The 26765-nt window shown below is 41.8% G+C and overlaps 1 protein-coding gene across 3 annotated transcripts in view; it reads left to right on the forward strand.

Moving 5' to 3' along the window:
* The window catches only part of SUDS3 (SDS3 homolog, SIN3A corepressor complex component), a 207652-nt gene that overhangs the window by 60942 nt on the left and 119945 nt on the right, over positions 1 to 26765 (forward strand). The window lies entirely within an intron of this gene.

Here is a 26765-nt window from a genome sequence, read left to right on the forward strand (position 1 = left end):
TACTTGCATCTTGAAAGACTAAGGCAGACTAAGGAACTGTTCCAGATAAAAGGAGACTAAAAAGACATGACAACTAAATGCAATATGTGGTTTTAGATTTGATCTTAGATCAGAAAAAAGTCACTCTAAAAGCCGTTATAGGAACAGCTTACAAAATTTTATTGCATTTTTAAAAGATTTGTTTATTTTAGAGAGAGAGCATGTGTGAGAGCACAAGTGGGGGGAGGGGCAGAAGGAGAGAATCTTCAAGTAGACTCTGCACTGAGTGCAGAACCAGAAGCTGGGCTCAATCTCACAACCTATGAGATCATGACCTGGGCTGAAACCAAGAGATGCTTAACCAATAGCCACCCTGGTGCCACAATTTACAAAATTTAAAATGGTCTCTTAGGTAAGAGTTGGTATAGACTGAATGTTCGAGTCCCCCCTAAATTCACTAAGTTAAGTTCTACCACCCAGTGTGATGGTATTTGGAAGCAAGGCCTTTGGGAGGTGATTAGGTCATGAAGGTGGAACCCTCTTGAATGGGATTCGTGCCCTTATAAAGGAGGCGTCAGAGACCTCCCTCGCTCCCACCCCTCATTTGAGGACATGGTAAGAAGACAGCAATCTAAGAACCAGGAAGCGGACTTTTTCAGGCACTGGATTTGCAGGCATCTTGATCTTGGACTTCCTAGCATCTAAAACAATGAGGAATAAATTTCTATTGTTTACAAGCAACCCGGTCTATGGTAGTGTCTCCCTCTCTCTCTCTTTTCTTAAAGGTTTTATTTATTTGACAGAGATCACAAGTAGACAAACAGGCAGGCAGAGTTGTTGGGAGGTAGGCTCCCTGCCGAGCAGAGAGCCCAATGTGGGCCTTGATCCCAGGACCCTGGGATCATGACCTGAGCCAAAGCCAGAGGCTTTAACCCACTGAGCCACCCAGGTGCCCCTTTATGGTAGTCTCTTAAAGCAGCCTGATCATACTAAGACAGTAGTGTTGCGTCAATATTATTTTTCTAGAATCTGATAATTGTGCTATGATGATGTAAGATCTTTGTTTCTTTTTTTTTTTTTTTAAGATTTTATTTATTTATTTGACAGAGAGAGATCACAAGCAGGCAGAGAGGCAGGCAGAAAGAGAGGGGAGGAAGCAGGCTCCGTGCCAAGCAGAGAGCCGGATGCGGGACTCGATCCCAGGACCCTGAGATCATGACCCGAGCTGAAGGCAGAGGCTCAACCCACTGAGCCACCCAGGTGCCCCTTTATGGTAGTCTCTTAAAGCAGCCTGATCAGAATGAGACAGTAGTGTTGCATCAATATTATTTTTCTAGAATCTGATAATTGTGCTATGATGATATAAGATCTTTGTTTCTTTAACAAAGAAAGATCTTTGTTCTTAGGAAACATGAAGTATTTAGGAGTAAAGCATTGTGATATTTGCAACTTACATTTCCATGGCCCAGAAAAAAAGGGATAAACACATAAGGCAGGAAAAGATTAATCAGAGAATCTGGGTTAACAAGACATGGGTATTCACTTTATTATTCTTACAACTTTTCTATAGAAACAGTTCAAATTAAAATGTAAAAAAAGGAAGCACTAGAATATATATTGAGTTCTATGGAGAGGTCAGGGAACATAAGGGCCAAAAGTGTCCCTTGGATTTAGCCACATGGACTTAATCTTGAATTCATGGCACTTAAATTCTAGAAGGAAACTCATAAATGAATATATAATTACAAATTGGAATAGGGATTGGAAAAAAAAAGAATAGGGTGTGATGTGAGGGCATGACATACATGTAATTAGTGCTTTGGTCAAACCAGGATATGAAGAAGGTCACTAGAGGGAGAGGTGAGGTCCAGGTGGATGCAGAATCAAGGAGGGTTTGGGAGAGGTTGTATTTGCACAGGATATGGAATGATGGGCAGAGGTTCCCAGAGAGGTGGAGTATACATGTTTTATATAGGGGGAGCAAGGTTGGGCACTGAGAAATCTGGTGTGTGTAGGGCATGGAGTGTGGGGGAGGAGAGTAAGTAACAAGAGAGGCAGCTTGAGAAGGCAGGTAGGGGGTAGATCTAGAAGAACCTTGTTTTCCAGGCTGAGCACCTTGACCTTTGCCTGAAGAGATTATACCTCTCGTCTGGTGTCTCAGCCAAAAGATGGCTTCCAAACCTTCTCTCCACATAAGAAAATGTTCTACTAGATGCACCCAGGTACTCAAGCTGGAAGCCAGTGTACCCTTCTTGCCACCCACCTCCCGCAGGAGGACAGGACATACCCAAACGTCAGCAAGCCCGTCACTTCTACCTTCTAAATACGTGTCTGTTTACAGTTCTCAACCTCTGCTGTAGTGCTCCTCCATTCATTGGACAACACAATATTTAACTGTATGTCAACCCCCTTCTCCAAAATTATTAAATGTCAAGATCCTTAACATGACCTGTTGGGCCCTATATGTTCTGGCTTCTGTCCCCTCTCCAGTTCTGCTTTGCCCCATCCTTCCTTGTCTTGCCTGACTCAGCTCCAAACAGTTAAGTTTATTGGGTTTTCCATCCTCTGATGGGGCAAGGCTCTATTCTGACTCTGGTCTTTGTTCTTTCTTTTCCCTCAGCCTTGGATCTCTTTTCCTCACCCTGATCCTTTACCTGGTTTACCTTTCTGTGAGTTCGTTAGGGCGGCCATGACAAAGTACCACAGCTTGGGTGACTTAAAAAACAAATGACTTTTCTTATACTTCTAGAAGTGCGAGATCAAGGTGTCAGCTGGGTTGGTTTTTTCCAAGGCCTTGGCTTTCTCCATTGTGTCCTCCTGTGGTCTCCCTCGGGGTGTGTCTATCTAAATTTCCTTTTATAAGAACACCAGGCCCATTGGGATAGGGCCCATCCTAATGACTTCATTTTAACTTAACTACCTCTTTCAAGACTCTGTCTCTATACAGTTACATTCTGAGGTCCTGCGGATAAGGGCTTCAAAATATGAGCTTTGGGGAGACACAATTCAGCCCATAACTACTCTTCTCAATGTTTCGTTTGTTTGTTTGTTTTTAAAGATTTTATTTATATATTTGACAGAGATCACAAGTAGGCAGAGAGGCAGGCAGAGAGAGAGAGAGGGAAACAGGCTTCCTGCTGAGCAGAGAACCTGATGCAGGGCTCTATCCCAGGACCTAGGGATCATGACCTGAGCAGAAGGCAGAGGCTTTAACCCACTGAGCCACCCAGATGCCCCTACTCTTCTCAGTGTTTAGGTTGCAGGCTCAATGTTGCTTCCTGAGGTACTCTATTCCAAATTAGATTTCTGTTGTTTTTGTATATAGCACCCAGCTTGGTTTTTTTCCCCCTCTAATGACCATTCCATTTTGTAGTTGCGTATTCATTTATGGGTCTCCACCTAGAATTTAAGTGCCATGAATTCAAGGTCCACACCTTTTCTGGTCACTGGTATATCCCTGGTGTCTAGCACAGTTCCTGGCCCATAATAAGCAGTCAGTGCAAAATTGTTGAATGAGTAAATTAATGAAAAGTCCAGAGACTGCACAGGATCTAGCGAGTTTGTATCTAGTTAAACTGAGACCAAAACCATTGCAAAGAGATATGATTCTTATCCATGTTTACAGATGTGCAGAACAAGTGATTTCACACCAGCCCTTGGCATCCCCCACTGCAGCCTTTTGGCATGAAATGTGCAAACGGTGGCTGGAAATTGATTCAAGCTCAGAGGTAGGGAGCTGGGGAGAACACATTTATAAAATTATTGCTGTTATATGCCGTGACATAGCCCAGCATGACACCATGGGCCAGTGTATGACCAAAACTAATGACATTGGGCTTTTTGCTTAAAAGATAAGAAAATTCAGCCTTAAGTAGGGACTCAGAACAAATTTCATTCTTGTTCAATTGTTTTTAGCTGTTTGGATTTAAACTTGATTTGAATTTGTTTTCTAGGTGGGTCCATTTAAAAAATTTAATATTTGGTAAGGTTTAGTATATCAGTGCAGTTTTCCTCTAGCTTGTGGTTCAGTCTCTGGGAGATCCCTGAGTCTCAGGCAAGATCATAAATTCCAAGAATCGTCATGCTAGAAGGTTCTAGAGAATTCTATTATTCAGTCCTCTGCTAGCAAAAGGTTGTTTGATTTGTCCAGGCAGACTGGTCATTTATTTTTATTTATTTAGTAAACACATATTGAGTGTTTACTCTGTGCTAAGCACCACGGGTTAACAAAGAATAATAAGATATAACATCCACCCTCAAAGTTGCTCCTCGAGGACGTGGGCCAAATCTCAGTTTTGTTTTCTCTTATGTGGTGTCTGGTTCACTGCACAGTGGTATTTGTCATTTTTGGTGCCCAGCATCAGACTCTCCATCTTATCTTTGGAAAATATCCCATTATATGAGTCTTAGTGGGAGGCAGGGCCCTTTTCCCATTAGAGGAGCTCCAACGATGAGGTCCTTGCTATCCCTGTGTCCTCTGCAGCTCACATGTGAGATGTGACCCAGACTTGGCCAATCAGATGCACACACGTACGACTTAGAAATGGAGTCTTAGAAATGGAGTGGAGGATTTTGGAGATGGCAGGAGCAGCAGTGGGCTTCTGGAGGCCAGTGATGGTGGCTGTGTCAGCACTCAGTGCACTCAGTACCCAAGAGAGGAGGGGCAGAGGTCTGAGCTATAGTCTGCCCCCAGTTCAGTGGCTGCTGCAGTCCTGTCCTCTCTGATTGGCTCTTGTCACCCGGGTTTGGCGTGGCCATGACTGTTGGCCACCCTACCTTTCTTCCTGTCCATGTGCCAGGCCTGGCTCTCCAGGCTTCCTGTTGGTTCTGCTAGCTCCCCATCATCCCTAGAATGCTTCAAGGAGCCAGGGTTGGTTTCTGTTGATTGCAGCTAGGAAACCTGACTTGTGTAACTCTTGCTTCACCAACCCAGAAACAGCAGTAACTTCCTCACTCTTCCATAATTCACTTCAATTTTTATTCTGAACTCCCCATGATATTGGATCGCAAATACTCGATCTTAGTCAATTCAGGATTTCTTCTCTCCACCCATCTTTCTTTAAGATACCATCTAAAAGTAATTTTTAATATTATAAAAGCACAGAAAGGTGAATAATGGAGAAAATGCCAGAGATAATCCCAGCTACTCTATTCAACAACTGAAGGTACTCGTACCTTCATGTTCTCTGTGTGTGATAATGCAAACCATTCCCTATGCTGGTTAAAATATTTTAAATTAGTATTACTGGATCAACATTTTGCTTGTGATTTATAGCATTTATTATTATTATTATTTACTCTGTTATAAAAGTTTATTTTAAAAGTTTACATGTTAAAAAGTTAAAGCTATGGGAGAGCAGAAACAATAGTACCATGAACACTGGTATACCACTCCCTTCCGGATCGATTATTAACATTTTGCTGGATTTGCTTTCTCTCTCTTGTGTACCTGTATGTTTTGCCTGCTGAATTATTTGGAAAACAATTTGCAGAAATTAGGGTATTTCATCTCTTGGTAGTTCATTATGCATTTTCCTAAGTAAAAGGACTATCTCTGACATAATTGCAATACCACTATCACAATTAAGAAAATTAACAATAATTTCATAATCTCAGCTAAAATCTAATCCATGTTCCAAATTCCCCAGTTGTCCCAACACTGTCTCTTAGAGGTGGGTTCTGAGAGCATCTTTTCTTTTTGAAGTTGCCAGAGGCTTAAATAATACCTGAGTATTGGAGGTTATCAGGGGCTGAGGCATACATGCAGTCCTGTGGGAAGAGATGTGTAAGACTATTTCATGCGCCTGGATCCTTGCTATGTCCCCCTTGGGTTCTTGCTGGTTTCTTGGATGAACCACTTAGAGCACAGATCCCCAGTACTCTGATTTCTTACTGGGATCTTTCTTATAGTGCCCCCTAGTAAGGCTAGAGGGCAGGTCTCCCCAATACCCAAACTTCCTTCTCTGCTTTCTTTTTTCATCTTGTCTTGAAGGCAGGAAACCCTGGTCTGGCTCTTTGTGTTTCTTTTTCCTTTGACCCAACTCCCTTCAAGGTTCAGTCTTTTGACATTTAAAAGCCTTTTTTTTTTTTTTTTTCTGTTTTCAGGGTCTGACCAGGGTCTGACCCCCCTGAATAGAGAATGGTCATGGGATAACAGGACATACTGGTGGAAGGAGAAAAGAGCATCACTTCATCTTTCAGAATATTATCCTGGCTTGTTTGTTCTGTGCCGACATTAGCACATGTATTTAGCTGCTATGCCCCAGGAGGTCCATACTGGTTGTTAAACATTAAGATACTTCTGACCTGGACCACTAATCCCGTCATCCTATAAGACAAGTTTTGCTGGTGCCTATTTTCTTCATGTTTCTCCTATGTATATTTTTAGATCTTTATGAATGTAATTAATGTGGTGATAAACTAATACCATACAGTGACAAGCAGCCGCTGTCCTAAACAACCCTCCCCCCACCTCCTACCCCGCCCCCCTCCCCCCAGCAGTCCAGCCCCTCCCCCCAGACACTTCAGACCTTCAGCAGTCAGTGGGTGAACACCCAGAAAAGCAGGGCGCCTTCAGGACCCTGTCTAAATCCATTCTGCTTGGTCAGTACCAAGACTTCCAGCCTGTTTTGAATATTCCCGTGGAGAAAATATAAATTGGATCATATCACCTTCCTACTTAAAACCCTTCATCGGCTTCCTGTTTCACTTGGAATTAAGTTCCAGCTGCTCCACAGGGCACACAGGCATTAGAAGGTCTGGCTCTCGCTTTCCTCATTAGCTTCTGCTCTTAGAGTTTCCCCACCTGCTTCCTATCCCGCCTCCTGCTGCTCATGTTCTAGCCCAACTGAACCCATTTGTTCCCTAAAGATCCCATGCCCTTTTTGGATTCTGGGTCTTCTCACAGTTCTTCTGCCTGGAGAGGCCTCACTAATGACTGCCAACCTTTAGGTCTTAGGTTAAAATATCCTTTCTTCTGGGAAGTGGTCCGTGAAACTTCTTGGTCCAGGCTCCGGCTTCCTGTAGCTCTTTGAACTTTTCTTACGGTAGAACTTATAACAATTTCTTATTATTTCTGCTATCTTTCCGCAAGACTCTGAGTTCCAGAAGGTTAGCCCCCATTGCTTACATAGCATTTTACCCCAACTGCCTAGCCTGGTACTAAATAGACATTGGAAGAAATAATAAAGTTTATACATTCATAAATGTGTATGTGTATATATTTACTCACATACAAGTATGAGAGAGTGAGCAGATGAGAACCAGAAAGGGGATGATTTGGAATACGGCAAAAAATGTAATGATGGCACTCAAGGGTGCAAATGGGAACACTTGGTGTTTGTGTGTAGAGAACTCAAAATCTAGTAGCCTGGTGAAAAGAGGTTAGAGAGCTGATACGGACTGGGGCAGGAGATTGTTTTACCAATAATTCGTACTATAGGTTCATTATCATGGCATTTTAAGGCCTCTTTTTTATTTTTTTTAAGATTTTATTTATTTGACAGAGGTCACAAGTAGGCAGAGAAGCAGGCAGAGTGAGCGAGGGAGAAGCAGGCTCCCCTCTGAGCAGAGAGCCCAATGTGGGGCTAGATCCCAGGACCCTGGGATCGTGACCTGAGCTGAAGGCAGAGGCTTTAATCCACTGAGCTACCCAGGCGCCCCTTAAGGCCTCTTATAAATAAAAGTCTAGTGGGATGCCTGGGTGGCTCAGTTGGTTCAGCATCCAACTCTTTGTTTCTGCTCAGGTCATGGTCCTGAAGGTTGTAAGATTGAACCCTGTAGGCCCCGTGCTCGGCAGGGAGTCTGCTTAAGATTCCCTCTGCACTTCCCCCTGCTTACGTGCTTGCCCTCTCTGAAAATCAATCAATCAATCTTTAAAAAAAAAAATAGAAGTAAGGACACCTGGTTGGCTCAGAAGGTTGAGCGTCTGCCTTTGGCTGGAGTAGTGATCCTGAGGTCCTGGGACCCAGCCCTGTGTCGGGCTTCCTGCTCAGCCAGGAGTCTGCTTCTCCCTCCTCTCTTCCCTCCCACCCCTGCCCATGCTCTCTCTCAAATAAATAAAATCTTTAAAAATACATTAAAAAAAATAAAAGTCTAGAGAAAACCTGGGTTGCCAGTACCTGCCAGTGTGAAGGAAGCAAGAAATTAAGTGTGGGAAATCTGCCCACCAGGCTTGTGAGCTCATTAACAGAGCAAAGAGAATCCTTTCTTGTCACTGCTGGGAAGCAAGGCATTCAAGATTAATGTTTGATCCTATGGCCATTAGAAACATAATAATGAGGCTGCACCCCAAAACGTTTTTCCACCTGTGAGAGCTTCCTGCCTACCATACACACTAACTCCTCACCCTGCCAAGTCCCATCTGTTTCATAAACGTTGGCCAGCCTGCCATGAGTAATGGCCGCTCTGTCACTTAGGGGACAAGTGTTCCATTTGCGCCGCAGTCATGGGGAGTTTGCATGGAGGTGTCATCTACTTCCGGCCAGCCAACAAAGCAGTCACTGGAGGCGGAGCTAGTCCAGGCAAGGTCTCCCAAGACAGGCAGTGACTGAACCGCCAGGGCCTGGCATAGAAGTTCGCTTCTCAAGGAGCAAGTTTTCATTTGTGCCATAATATATAGGAAGCCTTGTTTATTTATTCATTGTTTGCTCCTTTACCCCCCACTGTTGTGATAGCGAGCCTAAATTCCAGCAAGGAATGAGCATGGTGGGTGATGAGTTATGAGGGAAGAGAGATGAATCAGATTGGAGTCAGTGTCCCATCTAAAGGAGTCAGGTGCTTTTCAGCTCCAGCCAATTGTTTCTCTGGGATAGATTTTTTTTTTTTAAAGATTTTACTTATTTGTCAGAGAGAGAGAGAGTACACAAGCAGAAGAAGTGGCAGACAGAAGGAGAAGCAGCCTCCCTGCTGAGCAAGGAGCCCTGTATGGGGCTCGGGCCCAGGATCCTGGGATCTGACCTGAGCCAAAGGCAGATGTTTAACCAACTGAGCCACCCAGACATCCCTCTAGGATAGATTTATAATACTGCTTTCCAGGCATTCCATTTTCCCTCCTGCAGTGGTTCTTCCTGCAAGGGAATGATATATCCTCTCCCTGTTGACTGGTTTTAGCTAATGAAATGGGGGTGGAAGAGGCGTGTGTCACTTCTGGGTGAAAGCCATAAGCTTGGTTTGTTGTGTCTCCTTTTCCTTCGGCCTCAGTGACTGTCAGTATTCCAGATGGAGCTCGGGGAGAGGCAGGGTGCAGAGCCACAGCCTCCCTAGATGGAAATGGAGTGTAAGTGAGAAAACAGTTTGAGATTTTGGCCTTGTTTTTGTGGCATTGCTCACCTATCCTAACTATATATGTAGTATTCCAAATATTTGGATTTTTTTTCTCCTAGAGAAGCCATAAACCCAGATTTTTTGTGAAGTATGTATATTTTAAATTTTGTAATGAACAAGTTATATATATAGCAATTATAAATATAGCACATAACAAATTATATATGTTTGTAACATACACACACTATTCAGAAGATAGGCCAGAAAACATGTGTGGATCACTGGTTTCCCACCTGTAGGCAAGATACAGGGTATATCATGGTATACAAAACAGACATGCTCCTTAGCTTCTAGGGCTTACAGGAAATAAATGTTGGACCAAAAAAAAAAGTAAAAATAATTATTGAGTTGTCCTTGTGATAAGCACTAAAAGAGAAGTATAGGGTGAAGTGAGAGCTGCCTAAGGGGGATTAATCTAGATGAGGGTCAGGAAAGGCTTCACTGGGAGGTGAGAAGGACTTGGCTAGGTCAAGGGCAAAGCACTGGGGCTGGGAACAGGTGAGAATGGCCAGGTGAAAGGCCCTGAATAGGGAAGTAGGGACTCTAACCCTAACCCTAACTCCGAAGTTGAGGAGCTGAAAGAATTTCAATGTAGCTGGAGCTCCAAGGGGCAAGAGATGAAGTTCAAGTGGTGAGGGAGTCTTTGTAAGGCCATAAAGAATAATTTGAACTTTAGCCAAGGGTAATAGGGAGCCACTGAATGATTCTTAGTGAGGGATGGTCATATTCTGAAGTTGTGACATTTAATCATTTGTTATTTTTTTTATTGGTTTATTTGACATTTCTTTGAGTGTCCACTTTGTAGCAGGCATTGTGCTAAGCCCAGGAAATGCAAAAATAAATTCTGTCCTCAAGGCACTTGTAGCTTAACTTCATAAGATTGGTGCCACATAGACACAGCTATAAGTAAAAGTAGACAGTGGTATGTCTTCATCATTTACTTATTTATTCACAACAGACATTATTTGAGCACTTAAACATATGTGCCATGCACTTTTTGTACACATTGGGTTTATTGTGAGCAAGACATTATGGATCTTACGGTTTAAATCACCTCATAGGGCAAAGTTTCTTTATTTCTAAAATGGAAAAGTATTTGCATCACAACAAAATTGTTACGTTTACATGAGAGAAAGTGCTTAGCATAATGTCTGGAAGATAAGTGAGCTATAAGAGACAGCTACTTACTGTCCTTATTATTATTATTATAGTTACCTCATGGTAGAGAAGAATTCCTAAGACCAATATGATTAGAAGTACTGGCAGTAGAAGGGGTCGGCCAGAGAAAAATGAGTGGCTCCAGAGAGGCTAGAACTAATTAAGACTGGCAAGTGTGTTTGTGTGTGTGTGTGCATGTGCACATGCTTGCTGTACATGCATGTTGGAGGGTCATTGTAACATGCCTTTGACTAGTAGAATATTAAGATTATGATTGGCAGGTAATATGACCTTCCCTGAGTTAGGAGAAGAAGGAAGATGGGGAATGAGGCTGAACGCTAATGCTGATACAGAGAGATTTATAGAGTACACAGGAAGTGAATATGGGGTCATTTCCTGCTAGATTCAGTATGTGTGGTCTTTTGGGGTGCCTAACCATTGGCAGGATGACCATAATCCTTCCTGAATAAATTAAGAGAATAAATAATCCATTTCTGAGGCATCTGTCCCCTCTGCTAAGGCCCTCCAACATTCAGCTATGTCAGACAGCTAGGTGCACTAAGCCTGAGTCAAAAGGTGCTCTCTGCATTGGAGGTTGGGGTGTTAGGTAATGGGGCAGCCATTTTGACATTGAATGAATCTTTCTCCGTGTTTGGTAATAATATGGTGATAGATGCCGTATAAAGATGCTATTTTGGGACACCTGTGTTGCTCAGTCAGTTAAGCCTCTGTCTCTTGATTTTAGCTCAGAAGATGATCTCACGGTTGTGAGACAGAGCTCCACAATGGGATCCACACTCAGCCTGAAGTCTGCTAGAGATCCTTTCTTCCCCTCTCCTCTGCCCTCCCCACTTCCCCACACCCCTTGCTCTCTCTCTAACAACAACAACAAAAAAACCTTAAAAAATTTTTAAAGGTGCTATTTTATCAGCCAGATTATAAGTATGTCATGTGTATGTACATGTGTATTTTGCTAAAATATAAAGAGCAGCACTGTCCAAAAGGTATATAATAACAACTAAATATATAATTAGCATTTTTCTACTAGCCACATAGTGACAGTAAAAAGAAACATGTAAAATTAATTTTAGTATTTTATTTAACATAATGTAGCCAAAGGCAAATGTTATATTTCAACATGTAATCAATGTAACAATTATTTATTAGATATTCTACATTCTTTTTTCCTCTTTAGTCTTTGAAATTCACTGTGCATTTTATACTTAACAGCTCATGTCTGTTTTGACCAACCGTATGTGCTAATGACTAGCAGTATTGGGCAGCACGGAATATAGAACAATGACTTTCAAATGTTTTTGACCAGGAGAAACACACACACACACACACACACACACACACACACAAATGAAGCAAAACTTTTATGAAATAATACTCACACTATGAAACTTACGCTCTGCTATTTTCTATTCTGTTCTATTCAATTTTTTTAAAAAATGCTGGTCATGACCCACTAAATCGATTTTATGACCACCTGTGGGTAGAGGCCTGCAGTTTGAAAACCACAGATATGGAAAGCATGTGGGGTTACATCTTGAATGGGAGGTTAAAGGTAGGGGTTCTGGTGTTAGTGCTTCAGGCAAAAATCTTGTGTGGCCCAAATTACCTTAAATTGCCCTGGGTCTTTTCAAGGGCAAAAGGCAAGAATTAACTTATCTTGTTTCTCTTTACATTTTGATTGTGAACCTTCCTTTCTCTGGGGCACTGGAGCCAAATCCTAGTGTGATTGGTTTTAAGAGCCGCAGGATAAATTTTTCTCTCTTTTTAATAATTGAATTCAGATAAGGTAAATGTGTGTGTTGCCAACACCCTGGATACAATAGATGTTCAACTGATTTACATGTATCTTCCTCTCCTATAGGCATGAAGTCTTATAGGAGCCAAAAAATGGCCTTGGGATGAGCTACCCTGAAATTATATGCAGCTTAAAGATGTTGTGTCTTGTCTTGCAAAGGATCTTTGTCCCAACAAAAGCTAAGAAAACAGTTGGTCTAGTGTGCTTATAATAACGTGGGTAGACTTTCTGAAGTGGGGCCCTGCAAATAGACCAAAGGAAAAAAAAACCCACAAAAAACAAAAAACAGATTAACAGGAGAGGAGGTACACACATTTTATTTGGTAGTAATATTAATATTTATTTGTTTATTTTTACCTGTACGGAGGCCTGAGGCCTTCTTAGAAAAGAAATGAAGACCCAAAGCAGTGATTAGACCCAGGGTCTTCTATACCATCTAAACAAAAGAAAGTACATTTGTGGAGAAGTGACAAGGCAAAAGAGAAGGGGTTTGGGCTTTTAGGTGTAGCAGATTGTGGAAAGGTAAATACATGGGAGAAACTAACAGAAGATAGGAGTTACTTCAGTAAAGTTTGTCCTGAAGGCTTATTTCGGTGCTCAGGTTCTGTCTCCAGTGGTTGTTTTCTCTCCTGGTCCAGAAGGGAGGGGATGACCCTCACAAAGGGAAAGGTCCTACTCTTAAGTAGAGGAGGGAGAACAGAGAGCTCCTTGTGTTGGCTGCTTCTTAATTACCTTTACCTCCAGACAAGCCTCATGCGAAAGTGGCTATTGTGGGCTGGCATATTCTGATCCCCTTCAGTACACATGGGGACAGCTCACCAATCTTGCAATCTTAAGGATCCGAATCAATCCTCAAGATCCAAAGGGAGCCAAAGGATCCAGAAGCCTCCGAAGGTGCAAAATGCATGTCTGGACATTCCCTGGGACCCCATCTGAAGCCTGTGCATCCCTTGAAAGTCATGCTGAAATGCCTCTGACTGATCAGAGGGAGAAACTTGATGGAAATGAGTGCCTGCAGACTCCTCGGCAATGGGAGACACGTTTGAGGACCGTCTGAGGAAAAGGGAGAAGACATACTACAGGGACAGGCCACACCTGACCCGACCACAGCTACTTCTTTGGAGACATGCCAGGGGACCGCTGAAGGCGAAGAACCTGTGGCCCCGGTGCTCATTATCCCAGGTGCCTCTTCTCTCCTGGTCACAACTGATTGGACTAGAGGTGGTCACTTGACTGTAGTTCAGCCAATCGGAGTCTTTGTTTCTTGAGAATTTGCATAAAGAGAAGTAGAAATCAGCCGCCTTGGGCGCTGGAGCTCTTAAAGGGTGTGGGCGTGGGTGAGAGCCCGGATGGGTGTCATGGCAAGCTAATGCCCAGGTAGACGTAGGTTATGAGGAAGCAGAACGGTGAAATTTAACAGAGGAAGCTGATTTGCAGAGCAATTTAAGAAGTAGAAAGAAACCAAGAGGAGTGAGTACTTTCTGGGTCGTGTGAGGGTAGCCCAGTGGTTCTCAATAGGAGGTGATTTTTTAAAAAAGATTTTATTTACTTATTTGACAGACAGAGATCACAAGTAGGCAGAGAGGCAGGCAGAGAGAGAGGGGGAAGCAGGCTCACTGCTGAGCAGACAGGCCGATGTGGGGCTCCATCCCAGGACCCTGAGATCATGACCTCATCCGAAGGCAGAGGCTTAACCCACTGAGCCACCCAGGCACCATAGAAGTGATATTTATACCCAGTACCCCACCTCTGCAAAGGATATTAGTCAGTGTCTGGAGACATTTTTGATAGTCCCAACTGGATGAGGGGAATACTGTCCATACTTAGTGGGTAGAGGCCAGAGGGATGCTGCTTAAATATTCTGTAATGCCCAGAATAGCCCCCAACAAAGAATGGTCTAGCCCCCCGCAAATGTCAGTAATGTCCATGGTAGTAGTATTTTTTTCTGTCTGGGTCCTTAAAATAAATTCCACCTTATTTATTTTTTTATTTTTTTTTAAAGATTTTATTTATTTATTTGACAGAGAGAGAGATCACAAGCAGGCAGAGAGGCAGGCAGAGAGAGAGAGGAGGAAACAGGCTCCCCGCTGAGCAGAGAGCCTAATGCGGGGCTCGATCCCCAGAACCCTGGGATCATGACCTGAGCTGAATACAGAGGCTTTAACCCACTGAGCCACCCAGGCACCCCTCCACCTTATTTAAACTGTCTTGAATATATTCTCCCCCTCCCCCATTTCTGTCTCCCTGATAGTAATACTAGCTAATATTTATTAAGTGTTGACTATGTGCTAGTCTCATGTTAAGCACTTTCAGACATTTACACATTTAATCTTCCAAACCAACCTTATAAGGCAGGAATTATTATTAATTCATTTTATAGATGGAGAGACTGAGGCTTAACTCAGTTAACTTACCCAAGACAAGAGTCAAGAAAGCTTGGCCTCAGAGCTCGGGCTCTTAATTATGATGTACAGAGACTAAGGCCAAAAAGCTCTAAAAGCAGCCACAGGAATTCAAAAGGCTCTGTATCTTTGGGAGGGGAACATGAATTTAGGAGCAAAAATCCAACATGCTCAACAGCAACAGAAGATAATACCACTTTAGAGTCTGGTAATGATAATGAACATTTTCAAGTGTTTATTGTGTTCAGTACTTCTCTGCTTTGCAAATGTTGGCTTATGAGGCTGCTTTTCTTATTCTCATCCCTATTTTACAGATGAGGAAACCATGGTACAGTACAGTGAAGTAAATGTCACAGAGCTAGTAAATTCCATCCCAGATACTCTGGCTCAAAAATCTATGCATTTTCCAATATAGTAGGCTATTTCTCAGTAAAAGCAAAAAGAAACATTTTCAGTATCAAACATAAGCCAAGGCTCTTGTATTTTAAAAGATGCAAGTTAAAAGAAGGGCCTGGGGAAAGAGAGAACAATGTGAGTTGAGATTTTAAGGTATGAATATGCAGGTTCAAATTCAGGAGGTCCATTAATGCTGCTGCGACTGGGATGGGGGACTGGCACGGATGCCTTGGATGCTCGACTTAAGGCTGAAATGGCAAAGTGGACCTAAAGTGAACTGAAGTCCATGGTAAAAGTTTGAGGCTTATTCTCTTAGTCTGGTAGAGCCAAAGGTTGGGGGCAAAGGAATGAAGATTATCGTCAGGTAGGTTAGAAAGAGTCCCCTGTGACAGTGCTGAGCATACATTGGGGCAGTGAGGAAGTAGAGTCAGGGAGTCTTGCCATGTGAGACTGACCTTGGCCAGAGGGCAGGACATGGTGAGGATTTGAGAAGTGGGTCAGAGGTAGAAAGTTTTGACTCAGCATACGGCTGGGTTTATGGCCAAGAGAGGGAGGAGGTAAAAATGACAGTAAGATCCTAGATGGGATTTGGTAGTTGGTGAAACTGGAAAAGGAATGTAGCCCTTTGACTACTTTTGAGCACATTTAAAATTTTGGGGGTATTTAAAAAATACCCCAAAAGTGTATTTTTTAACCCACTGAGCCACCCAGGCGCCCCAGCCCAAAAGTGTATTTTTTAAAAGTAAAAGCAATACTGGGTGTCTGGTTGGCTCAGTTGGTAGAGGGTGTGATTCTTGATCTTGGGGTTGTGAGTTCAAGTCCCATGCTGGGCATAGAGATTACTTAAAAACAAATTCTTAAATGGAAAAACAGTACAATGTGACTTTGAACATGGTAGATGTAGTAAAATTTTCTAATCTTAACCACTAGATATAAACCACTCTAAGTTATGGTCTAAAAATATGTTTTTATAAATGTGTGTATGTGTGTATTAATCCTGGATTATATTATTCTGCATTTTTCTCACAATATATTATGTGCTTCTTTCCAAACCGATTCATATACATTTACAACATTATTTTTAATGACTACATAATATTCATAATACATAATATTCCATTGCCTGGCTATATTAAGATTCATTTAGCCATCTGACTATTGATGGAAATTTGGGTTGTTTCCAGTTTTCTATTTGTATGTTTTTTATTACCAACAAAGCAGTGGTCTTTGTATATCTTTGAATTTTTGTGCCAATGGATTTATGCTATAAATTTTTCATAGAATTGCTGGGTCAAAGATTGAGCACATTTAAAATTTTGATAAATTCTTCTAAATTGCCAGATAACCAGGTTTTTAGGAGAGGTTAATGAGTTCCGGTTTGGTCAAGTTAAGGTCAGGGTGTCAAAGGTCAAATATCACTGTGGATCCACCCAAATCATTAGTAAACCAGGTTAGGACTCTGAACAAAAGTGACAACTAGAGATATGCCAGAGGCAGAACTATGAGAATTCTAAGCAGAAAATAAATAGATCAGTTCTTCCTGTCACGCTGTCATTAGCAACGTGTGCTACTCCTTTGCAGCATTCCTACAAGGGTCCTTGCTTAATTATGCCACAGATTATTCAGTAACGGTGTCACCAGCTCACCTGTAAACACGACCAAGAGTAGAGATCATATCTGTCTTGTTCCTCTCAGGAACGTCTGCGGGTCAGGGAGCAACAACGCCTGGTAGGTGCTCAACACTAGTATTTGAAGAGCGAATATTGAGGGGATATGAGACAGTGAGCTGCTTGTGTGTGTAGATTGTATCTCACTCATCTCTGTATCCCACAGCCTTTGACAGTGCTTGGCAAATAGTAGGCACTCAAGAAATTTTTGTGTAATGAGTTGTGATGGTTTATTTTATGTGTCAACCTGACTGGGCCACAGGACACCCAGATAGCTGATGAAATATTATCTCTGGTTATGTCCATGAGGGTATTTCTGGAAGACATTAGCATATGAATTGGCAAATTCAGTAAAGCAGATGGCCCTAATTTGTTGAGGACCGAAATAGAATAAAAAGGTAGAAGAAGTTTGAATGAACTCCGTCCAACTGATCTGTTTCTGCCCTTGGCCCTCCTGGTTTCAGGTCTACTGGAATCCACACCATTAACTCTTTGGCTCTTCTCGAACTATGTGGCTGACTTTCCTGGGTGTTCTTTACGGAAGCCAGGTTGTGGGACTTCTTAACCTTGATAGTTACATGACCCAATACCTTACAACAAATCTCTTTATGTTGAAGAGATCAATCTCCTATCGGTTCTTTCTGTCTGGAGAACCCTGACTAATACACGGGTTAATGGCCTAATTCTTTTCCATTCATTTCACTCTATGCAAGAAATCATTCCAGTAGCTTCAGAGTTATCCCAAATAACCAAGTATGTTCAATGCCAAGGTGGTTGGTGGCTCAAGTGCGTGGAGTGGCTAGCTGAAAACCATTCTGTAAAAGATTTGACCCGAATTTTCTCTTTGCCTCACACACCTTTTTTAATCCATCAGAAGCTCTGCACAGTCTCAGATCAAATAAAGGCCCTCAAGAAACCAGTGATGGCTATCAGAGCTCTGCACACTTCATTGGAAAGCCATAAACACAATTACTAGATCATTAAGGATTGTAAAACAGAAGCTTTGAAGCAACATGCGCAGAATTGCCTAGTTGGGCATGAACAGTGTCCTGCACATGCCAGTGCCTCCCTGTTGGAAGCCACCTAGGAAAAGACAGAAGACTGTGAACAGAAATGTCTTAGAGGCATAAAGAAATCAGATAAGGAAGACCTGAGTTCTACTGACAACTCTGATGCCCCTTGGGTGATACATTAATTGAACTCTGAGAGCCTGTTTCCTCTCCTGAAAAATAGGGTACTAAGGACCGGTTTCATTAATGCCTTACTTAATTCTTCACCCCTTCTATTAGGTTCCTAGGGTTGCCTTAACAAAGTGCCATACATTGAGCAGCTTGAACAGCAGAAGTTTACTGTCTTACAGTTCTGGAGGCTACAAGTCCAAGATCAAGGTGTCAGTAGTGTTGGTTCTTCCTGAGGATTGGTTGGTTGGTGGCAGGGAGGGGTGGGTTGAGGGAGGGTATCTGTTCCATGCTTCTCTCCTTGGCTTGTAGATGGCCATTTTTTTCCTTTTTGTCTTCACATTGCCTTCCCTCTGGGTTTCTGTGTTTCCCTTCTTATAAGGACACTTGTCACAATGGATTAGGACCCGCTCTAGTGACCTCATTTTAACTTGATTATCTTTATAAAGGTAATCATATAAAGATGCTATCTCCAGATAGTGTCACCTTCTAGGATACTGGGGGTTAGGAGTTCAACATATGAATCTTGGGGAGACAGTTCAACTCATAATACCCCTCCTGTACCCACAGCCTTCAAGTTTCTCTCATAAAAGAGGTAGAGTCCCTTTACCTGTCCTTTGAATCTGTGCTACCCACATGTCTTAGTTTGGCCAGTGAGGTATTAGATGTAATACAAGCAGAGGTCTGAAAAAGTATGCATTTCTACTTTCACTCTGTTTTTCTCAATTGCCATGGGAAAATTCTCTGACGAGTCTTCTGTGTTGTGGGGCCACATTAACCCATGCATTTCAACTGAGGCCGTCTTAGATCAGCCAACAGCCAGCCAAATTCCAGACATGAGATTGAGTCCAGCCAAGATCAGCAGAGCACTTAGATAACTAGCTATTAACCAAAGACATGTGAGCAAGGCAGCAAGATCAGATGAACTCAGTCCAGGTTAGCTGAACCCTGTATAAATGTTAATTACTATATGCCCTGGAGGTTTATGTGGTTGTATGTTATGCAGCATTATTGGGAGAATATATGACTGATACAGGATTAGGAATATCTACTCACGGAGTTGTGCAGACCTAGGAGAAATTATGTAGTGTTAAATGAATTGTAGCTGTGGTATTATAGTGTTTCTTGAACCCTTGAGTAGTATGTGGAAGTAAAGAGTTACCAATATACATTAACATGCTGTGTAATAATAGTGATAAGAGGTTTGAAATGAATAAAGCTAACAAATTGGGTGTTGGGTATAAACTATAAATTTGAGTATACACTTATGCACATAAATCATTCATGATATTATATGATATCTACTCTGTGTGGATTCTTTGAGACCACCTCTGAGAAAAATAAGGCTCAGAGAATCAAAATGAGTTATTCCAGGTCACATAGGTAGTACGTGGCAGAGCTTTCACCAGAATATGAGATATTTATGACTTGCCTAACATGGGATAACATGTGTTTTCATATCTCCTCCTAAGGAAGCTATTGGCTTTGAAAAATGAACAGAGATGATCACTTTATTTATGGAAATATTTGGTCTTGATTTGAAGTTTGAAGTTGGGGCAGAAGAAATTAGACATTCACCCCTCTGTTCATCCATCCACCCATCCATCCATCCATCCATCCATCCATCCATCCATCCATCCATCCATCCTTGCATCAATCCACCCACCTCCCCATCCATCTATCCATCCATCTACTCATCCATCAACCCACCTATCCACTCATTCAACAAATCACAACTGAGGGCCTATTGTGCATCAGGCACTCGACTAGACACTGTATGTACTCTGTTTCCATCTGCTTTCCTTTCTCCTGCTGTTCCATTCTTTTTCTCATCAGTGCCTCGTCTTTCATTCTCCTCTGTAAATGTGGGCAAGAATGGATAAAAACTGCTTTACTTGTTAGAGCAAGTGTGGATAAGAGTGATGCTCATGGTTTTAGTTCATTTGCAGTGTTAGCTGCTGTGAGCACACCTTGACACACCTCAGTTTTGTTTTGTTTTATTCTGTGGTTTTGAAAGACTGTGCAGTATGGCGTTAAAAGCATGCCGATAAGAGCAAATACTCTACTGCAGCTTTCCAGAGGCCCCAGTTGGAAGCTGGAAATGACATGTTTCTGAAGTTGAAAGTTCTTCCCAACCATTGTCCATTCATTCATCCATTCTTTTTTTTTATGGTTAAATGTATCTTTTTTTTATGATTTAAAAAAAAATTTTTACAAACCTATAATATATTTTTATCCCCAGGTGTATAGGTCTGTGAATTGCCAGATTTACACACTTCACAGCACTCACCATAGCACATACCCTCCCCAATGTCCATAACCCTACCCCCTTCTCCCAACCCCCCTCCCCCCAGCAACCCTCTGTTTGTTTTGTGAGATCAAGAGTCACTTATGGTTTGTCTCCTTCCCAATCCCATCTTGTTTCATTTATTCTTCTCCTACCCCCCTTAACCCCCCATGTTGCATCTCCACTTCCTCATCTCAGGGAGATCATATGATAGTTGTCTTTCTCTGATTGACTTATTTTGCTAAGCTTGATACCCTCTAGTTCCATCCACGTCATCACAAATGGCAAGATTTCATTTCTTTTGATGGCTGCATAGTATTCCATTGTGTACCATTCATCCATTCTTTTTGCCACTTTTTATCACCCGCCAGGTCAGGCTGTATGTGATGGCACTTTACCAATGGGTGGACATCAGTTGGGCAGCGGTGCACAATTATATAGAGCTTCCTATATGCCAGCATGTTCTAAGTATTTCCCATACTTGTTGGTCTCCACAACAACCCTGTAAGGTATGTATTCCTCCTTTTGTAGATGATGAAACTGAGACGTGGGAGAGGTGGGGTTTACCCAGAGTTAGATGGATGCATGAATGGTAAGTGACAGAGCTCTGACCTCTAGATCCCAAGTCTGTCTGCCATACTGCCTCTCTAAAATCTCTGCTGGCATTACCACTGAAGGCCATATCTTCCTTTGGACCACTGTTGGGTGGGTCTACACTGCCACCACTCTTGAGCATGCCAAATACTGATGCCAGTGGGGACATGAAATCCAGTGCTCTCTTCAGAGTAAAGCTACTACATATTTCAGCCTGGAATGTGAAACCAGATCCCCTCACTCACTTGTCAATCCCACAGTCTTTCCAGACTTACCTTTCTTCTGAAACCGACCCTCAGCAGAACATCAATTAGTGCCCATCTTCAGAATAGAAGACAGCAGGGAGAGGAGGAGGAAAAGCATCTCATTTAAGCCATAATCTCTTCATCTGTGAAATGGGAGAAATGAAATCTTGCCATTAAATGAATAGCGTAACATTAGGCTCTGACTTTTTATGGAGCACTTAATATGTGTTAAGTATTGTGTTAAATGGTTGGCTATTTGTGTACTCTCATTTAATCCTTAAAGCAACATTATGAATAGGGCTGGCCCAGAGCAGTCCAGTAACTTGTCCAAAGTCACAACAGCTAATAATCAGGAAGCAGAGCCTGTATTCAAAGTCTGTAGAACATCAAAGATTCCACTTTAATACAACACCAATGGTTCTCACAGGGCCAATACTGCCCTCTAGGACTCTCTCCAGAAGTTTGTGGGCACAATTTTGGTAGTTGCACTGATGGGGAGTTACAAAATCATGAGGGCATGATTTGCTTTAGGGGACCAAGTGAGCTAGACATTCACCAATGTGGAGGACTTGTCCTTTGTCCTGCCAGACCTTCACGTAGGTGAAAAATTCATATATTATCATCTGAGTTTGTTTTATATACAAACATAGAATATATTTTGCATTTTGTAAAAATTTTAAGTAACCTCTGTGCCACACATAGGGCTCAAACTCATGATCCTGAGATGAAGAGTCACATGTTCCACTGACTGAGCCAGCCGGGCATCCCTTGTCCGTGGTTTTAGCATACTCTGATTTTCCTAGGAATGCAGTTTACAGTATGCAACAAAGGATGATTGTAGTTTATCTTGCTGAAAACTTTATTCATAGTTGTATACCGTTTCAGAAAAATCGTAACAATGGCAACATTGTTTCGATTATTTGGGGGGCCCACACCATACCCCTGAGGAAGCTTGCATTTGTAGCTATTATGCATGCATGATTCTGGGTTTGTGTGCCAACATCAGACTACCTTAAGGTGTCTTCCAGAATTCACATGTGAAATTGACTTTTGAAAATTATACATGTATAGGTTGTATTATTTTTTGAATTTCATTTCAGGATAGTAAAGGGCACATTGCAATATATTTGTTACAAAATGTGGGTAGAATGGATCATTGCTCCCAATTCTTCATTCTCTTTCTAAACGGCATTACACATCAGTACCTTTTGCCATGTGACTTCACAGTACCTCCCACTAGAGTGGATGGAGATTTCTGTGCCTCATTAGTTGGGGACTTAGCCATGAGACTTGCTTTGGCCAATGAAATGTGGACAGAGATGCAAATGTGTCAATCTTAAGCCTGGTCCTCAAAGACATCATGTGTTTTCCCTAGCTCTCTTGTTCTCCTGCTTTTTGCTATGAAAAAATCATACTTCAGATGACCACTGCTCCATAGAGAATGGGGAGACCCTTAGAACAGGTCTGAACCCAACCTAAAGCCTGGAGCTAGGCTCATGGAATCCCACATGAGCTCAGCAGAACCATCACTGACCACAGACCCATAAGTTAAATAATAAGTTTATTTTTTTCCTTGTAACCCATGGGGATTTGAAATTGTACATTACACAGCAGAAACTGACTGATACAAAGAGGTGTTGGCTCTGATTAGATTGGTAAGCAGTGCATTCTGGTATTCTTCCTGTAAGCAAAGCAGTTAGCTCAGGAATGCTTTATAAATAGGAGTTCTGTTAGCATAGAAGAATGTGTAAATGATACCCTCATACCACGTTAAAGGGGATCGTAGATACACGGCTTTCAAATCCTTAGGGTCAGGAGCTCTGGAGTTACTCTTAAACACTCCAACCACCAGGGTAAGTGCTGGTGCTTTCGAAGGGTGTAAATTCATAGAGCGAGCAGGTCAGAGATAATTGACGAGTTCTCTTCTTTGAAAGGGAACCTGGCACCATGGAAACGACAAGCATGTTCGGGTTTGTGACTGTGGATTATAATTACCAAGTTATTAACCAGAGCATTATGTGAAAGATTGATGGTTCTTGCTCAATGTAATGTGTCCTTTAAATGCTAAATAATAAGTTAAATGCAAGGAATAAATAAGTTCGATGGCTTATTTATGGGGTAATTATGCGATATTTTCAGCCCATAAACTAGGGCATCTGTAGAAACCCAATGCTATGGAGGAGAAAGAGCCCTGAATTAGAAATCAGGAGACCTGGATTCTCTGCCACCTGCCAGTTAGTGACCTTGAACAGGTTATGTCATTGCTCTGAGCCCCAGTTTCTTTATTTGGAAAGCTGGGGTGGGGGCTGTGAATAAAAATACCGGTCTCATAGGTGATTGTTAAAAGTCATTGTCAAAGACATGATTATATAAGGTGGTAAGCATAGGGCCTGACACATAATCATTGGTTACAGATGTTAGTTATCATTTTATCATCATATATAAGAGTTTTGTCCCTTCTAGAAAGAGATTTCCTATTTTATGTTTTCAGTCAACAAGTAATTGGTAACGATATGCAGTAGACCCTCAGAGGATTCTTATTTTAAAAGACACCCTTTAGGGCACCTGGGTGGCTCAGTTGCTTAAGCAACTGCCTTCAGCTCAGGTCATGATCCTGGAGTCCCCAGGATTGAGTCTCACATCGGCCTCCCTGCTCAGCAAGGAGTCTGCTGCTCCCGCCGACCTCTCTCCTCTCATTCTCTCTCTCTCTCTCTCTCTCTCACTCTCTCTCACATAAACAAATGAAATCTTAAAAAAAAAAAAAACCAAACCCTTTAATTGTCCTTCCCTGCTTATAAAATTATCAGAAACTTGGGTAAACACAGCAAGAACAAAGAAGAAAATATATATATATCATCCATCTAACCCATCCTCTATATATAACCACTGTTAACATTTTAATGTAGACTCCTAGTCTTTTTTTTTTTTTTTTACCCATGTATAGAATTTCTTTTTTAAATCTGAAATTGGAATCATGCTGTACATGCTGATTTGCCACCTGCTTTTGAGATGTGTCCAATGTCATTAAATATTCTGCTAAAACACACTTTTTAATGGCTGCAGAGTAGGGTGTTCTAGAGGAACATTGTCTAAGTGGAGGAGTTATTCACAGAAGCCTACTTAGCGCATTCACTTAAATTATACTTTCAGACTTTCTGAAATCTTCGTTTCAAATTGGTCTTAAATGGGCCGGGGCTTGGCTTTAAAATTCCTCTCCACCTCCTCCTCCTCCCCTAGCTGCCCCCAGGTTCTCTGTCAAGTAGTTAATGATGGTACTAGGCACTTACTCAGTAGGGGAGCTCTCGGTTTAAAGGGTCTCCACGGTGAGCCATTTTGTAAAAGGGAAGAATGTCATTCAAATAACCACCCTCTCATTTCTCTGTTCAGCCGAGTTCTTATTTTTATTTTTATTTATTTATTTTTAAAATTGGCTTCTCTCTTAGAGTAAGGTCCATCCACAGGTAAGAATTTCCCTAGTAACCTTCTTAAACGACTTTACTTGATGCCAGGTAGCACTTTTTCTCTGTATAATAAAAAGAAATACTTCTTTCTGTCCCCTGTCCCTCCCACAGTCTTCTGGATGGTTTATTGTCTCCTATTGGTAGTACTCAGGTTGAACTTCAGAGACTTGTATATAAACATTTGAAAAATTAGTAGTTATGTACTTTCTTAAATGTGGCCTAGAAATATGTATAACATGATTTATTATATGTCTATGTATCTTGCAAATTAGCCTCATGGTTTCATGAATATTATTGCTTAAGGGTCAGGCAGAATTTCTTTACAGACAAAACTCATTTATGTGAAAATAACATGGCAAAAAGACATAGTATATGGGAATTTGGCCAGCTTTGGCAATTGCCATTTTGCCATTGATGTTCGGTAGTAAACATTGGGTAAACGTCCCGGGTCAAACCACCATCATCTTCCTGGACTTCAAAAGCCCTTCCTAACTGATCTTTCTCCCACAGATGCTTTCATTCTTGTCCTCCTTCTACCCATTCTCTATACAACAGCCAAAGTGATTTTTTTTTCCAACATGGATTATTCTCCTTATTAATGCCTGTTGCAGGTTTCCCATTGCTCTTAAAAGTCAAAATTTTTAACATTGGATTTTTCACAACAAGCCCAAGATAGGTGTTAATATCCTTCTTTCACAGGTGAGGGAACTGGAGTTCAGAAAGAATAAAGGACTGGTTCAAGGTCACATAGCTAGGAAGTGGGGGAGGAAGGACTCAGATCCAGGTCTTCGGATTCTAGGTTTCTGGGTAAGTCATCTCCCAGGGCGGGTGATGGCAAGATGTCCTTTGCTCAACCAGTTGGAAGAAGGGAGGTGTATCGATTGGTAGTGTTTGATTGGAAGTCAGAGAAGAAACACAACACAAACTGGTTTAAGCAAAGACGGGATTTTATCGCCTCAAGTAATCGAAAAGTCCAGAGGTAGGTCAGGCAAATCTGGATCCAGGAGCCTGAATGATACCATCAGGGTTCATCTCTTCTTTTTCTCCATCTCTGGGTTCTGCTTTCTTTGAGTTGATTCCATTCATAGACAAGTTTTCCCTTTGTGGTCTTACAGTGACTGCTGGTCGTTCCCAGGAATACATCCTTCCCTATCTACACACAACAGGAAAGTAAGACAGTCTTTGTGCCAGCTTTGCAGCGAAGCTTTCATTACATCTCATAGGCTCACACAATTATCTCTTAACCACTGGATTAAGTTTATTTTTAATTTTTATTTACTTATTTTTAAGATTTTGTTTATTTGTGAGAGAGACAGAAGTAGCATGAGCCGGGGGAGAGGCAGAGGGAGAGGCAGAGGGACAATCGGATTCCCTGCGGAGTGTGGAGCCCAGTGCAGTCCTTGACCCTGGGACCCTGAGATCATGACCTGAGCTGAAGTCAGAAGTTTAACCAACTGAGCCACCCAGGTGCCCTAGGATTAAATGTTTAATGTGCTGATTTGATTGGACCTGGGTCCTATGTTCTGACCCTTGGTTGCAGCTGGAGCCCTACCTGTAGCACATTAGATGAGACTGGAAAGGTGGTATTTCCCAGCGATAATTCAGGATACTTTGTTAGGAAAAGAGTGACTGTTGGCAAAAACTGCGGAGGTCTGGCACTTTGGTCCTACCTAGGCACATGACCTTGGGCATTAGTGTGGAAAACTCAAAGGCTTGTGTAGGAAAAGGGAGAAGTAAATGGGTTTTGTAAATCTGAAGGATGGCCACATGGGATGATGGTGAGTGGTCATATGGGGTAATGGTAGTTCTGGTCGCGGGCAGAAGCAAAGCTTAACGCCCCATTCAGTCACTGTTTCTTTTAAAGCCCCTGTGCCTGGGCTCAGGGTAAGTGCAAACAGCAGATTTAAAGGAGTGGGAGGAGGCTGGTATTTCTACAGATCCTTTTTTACTCCTTTAAAATAAATGTTTATTGCTCTTTCCTAATTACAAATATAAAACATGTTTATGAAAATGGAAATAAAGAAAATACTTGGTAGGTACACTATAATTATGAGGCAACTGAAGGAATAAAAATAAATATTACCCATAATCTTGTAACTCAAACATAACCTCTTTAGCATTTTTTGCTGACTTTTTTCCATGCATGGGAATATATTGGGTACATGTAGTGCACATGCACACACACACAAATATTTTATTTTTGTTTTTATTTTTTATTTAAAAACTTTATTTGAAAGAGAGAGAGTGCACATGAGCTCATG

This window comes from Mustela putorius, unplaced genomic scaffold (genome assembly GCF_011764305.1).
Source record: "Mustela putorius furo isolate JIRA1106 unplaced genomic scaffold, ASM1176430v1.1 tig00537248_pilon_pilon_pilon, whole genome shotgun sequence".
Classification (NCBI taxonomy): Eukaryota; Metazoa; Chordata; class Mammalia; order Carnivora; family Mustelidae; genus Mustela; species Mustela putorius.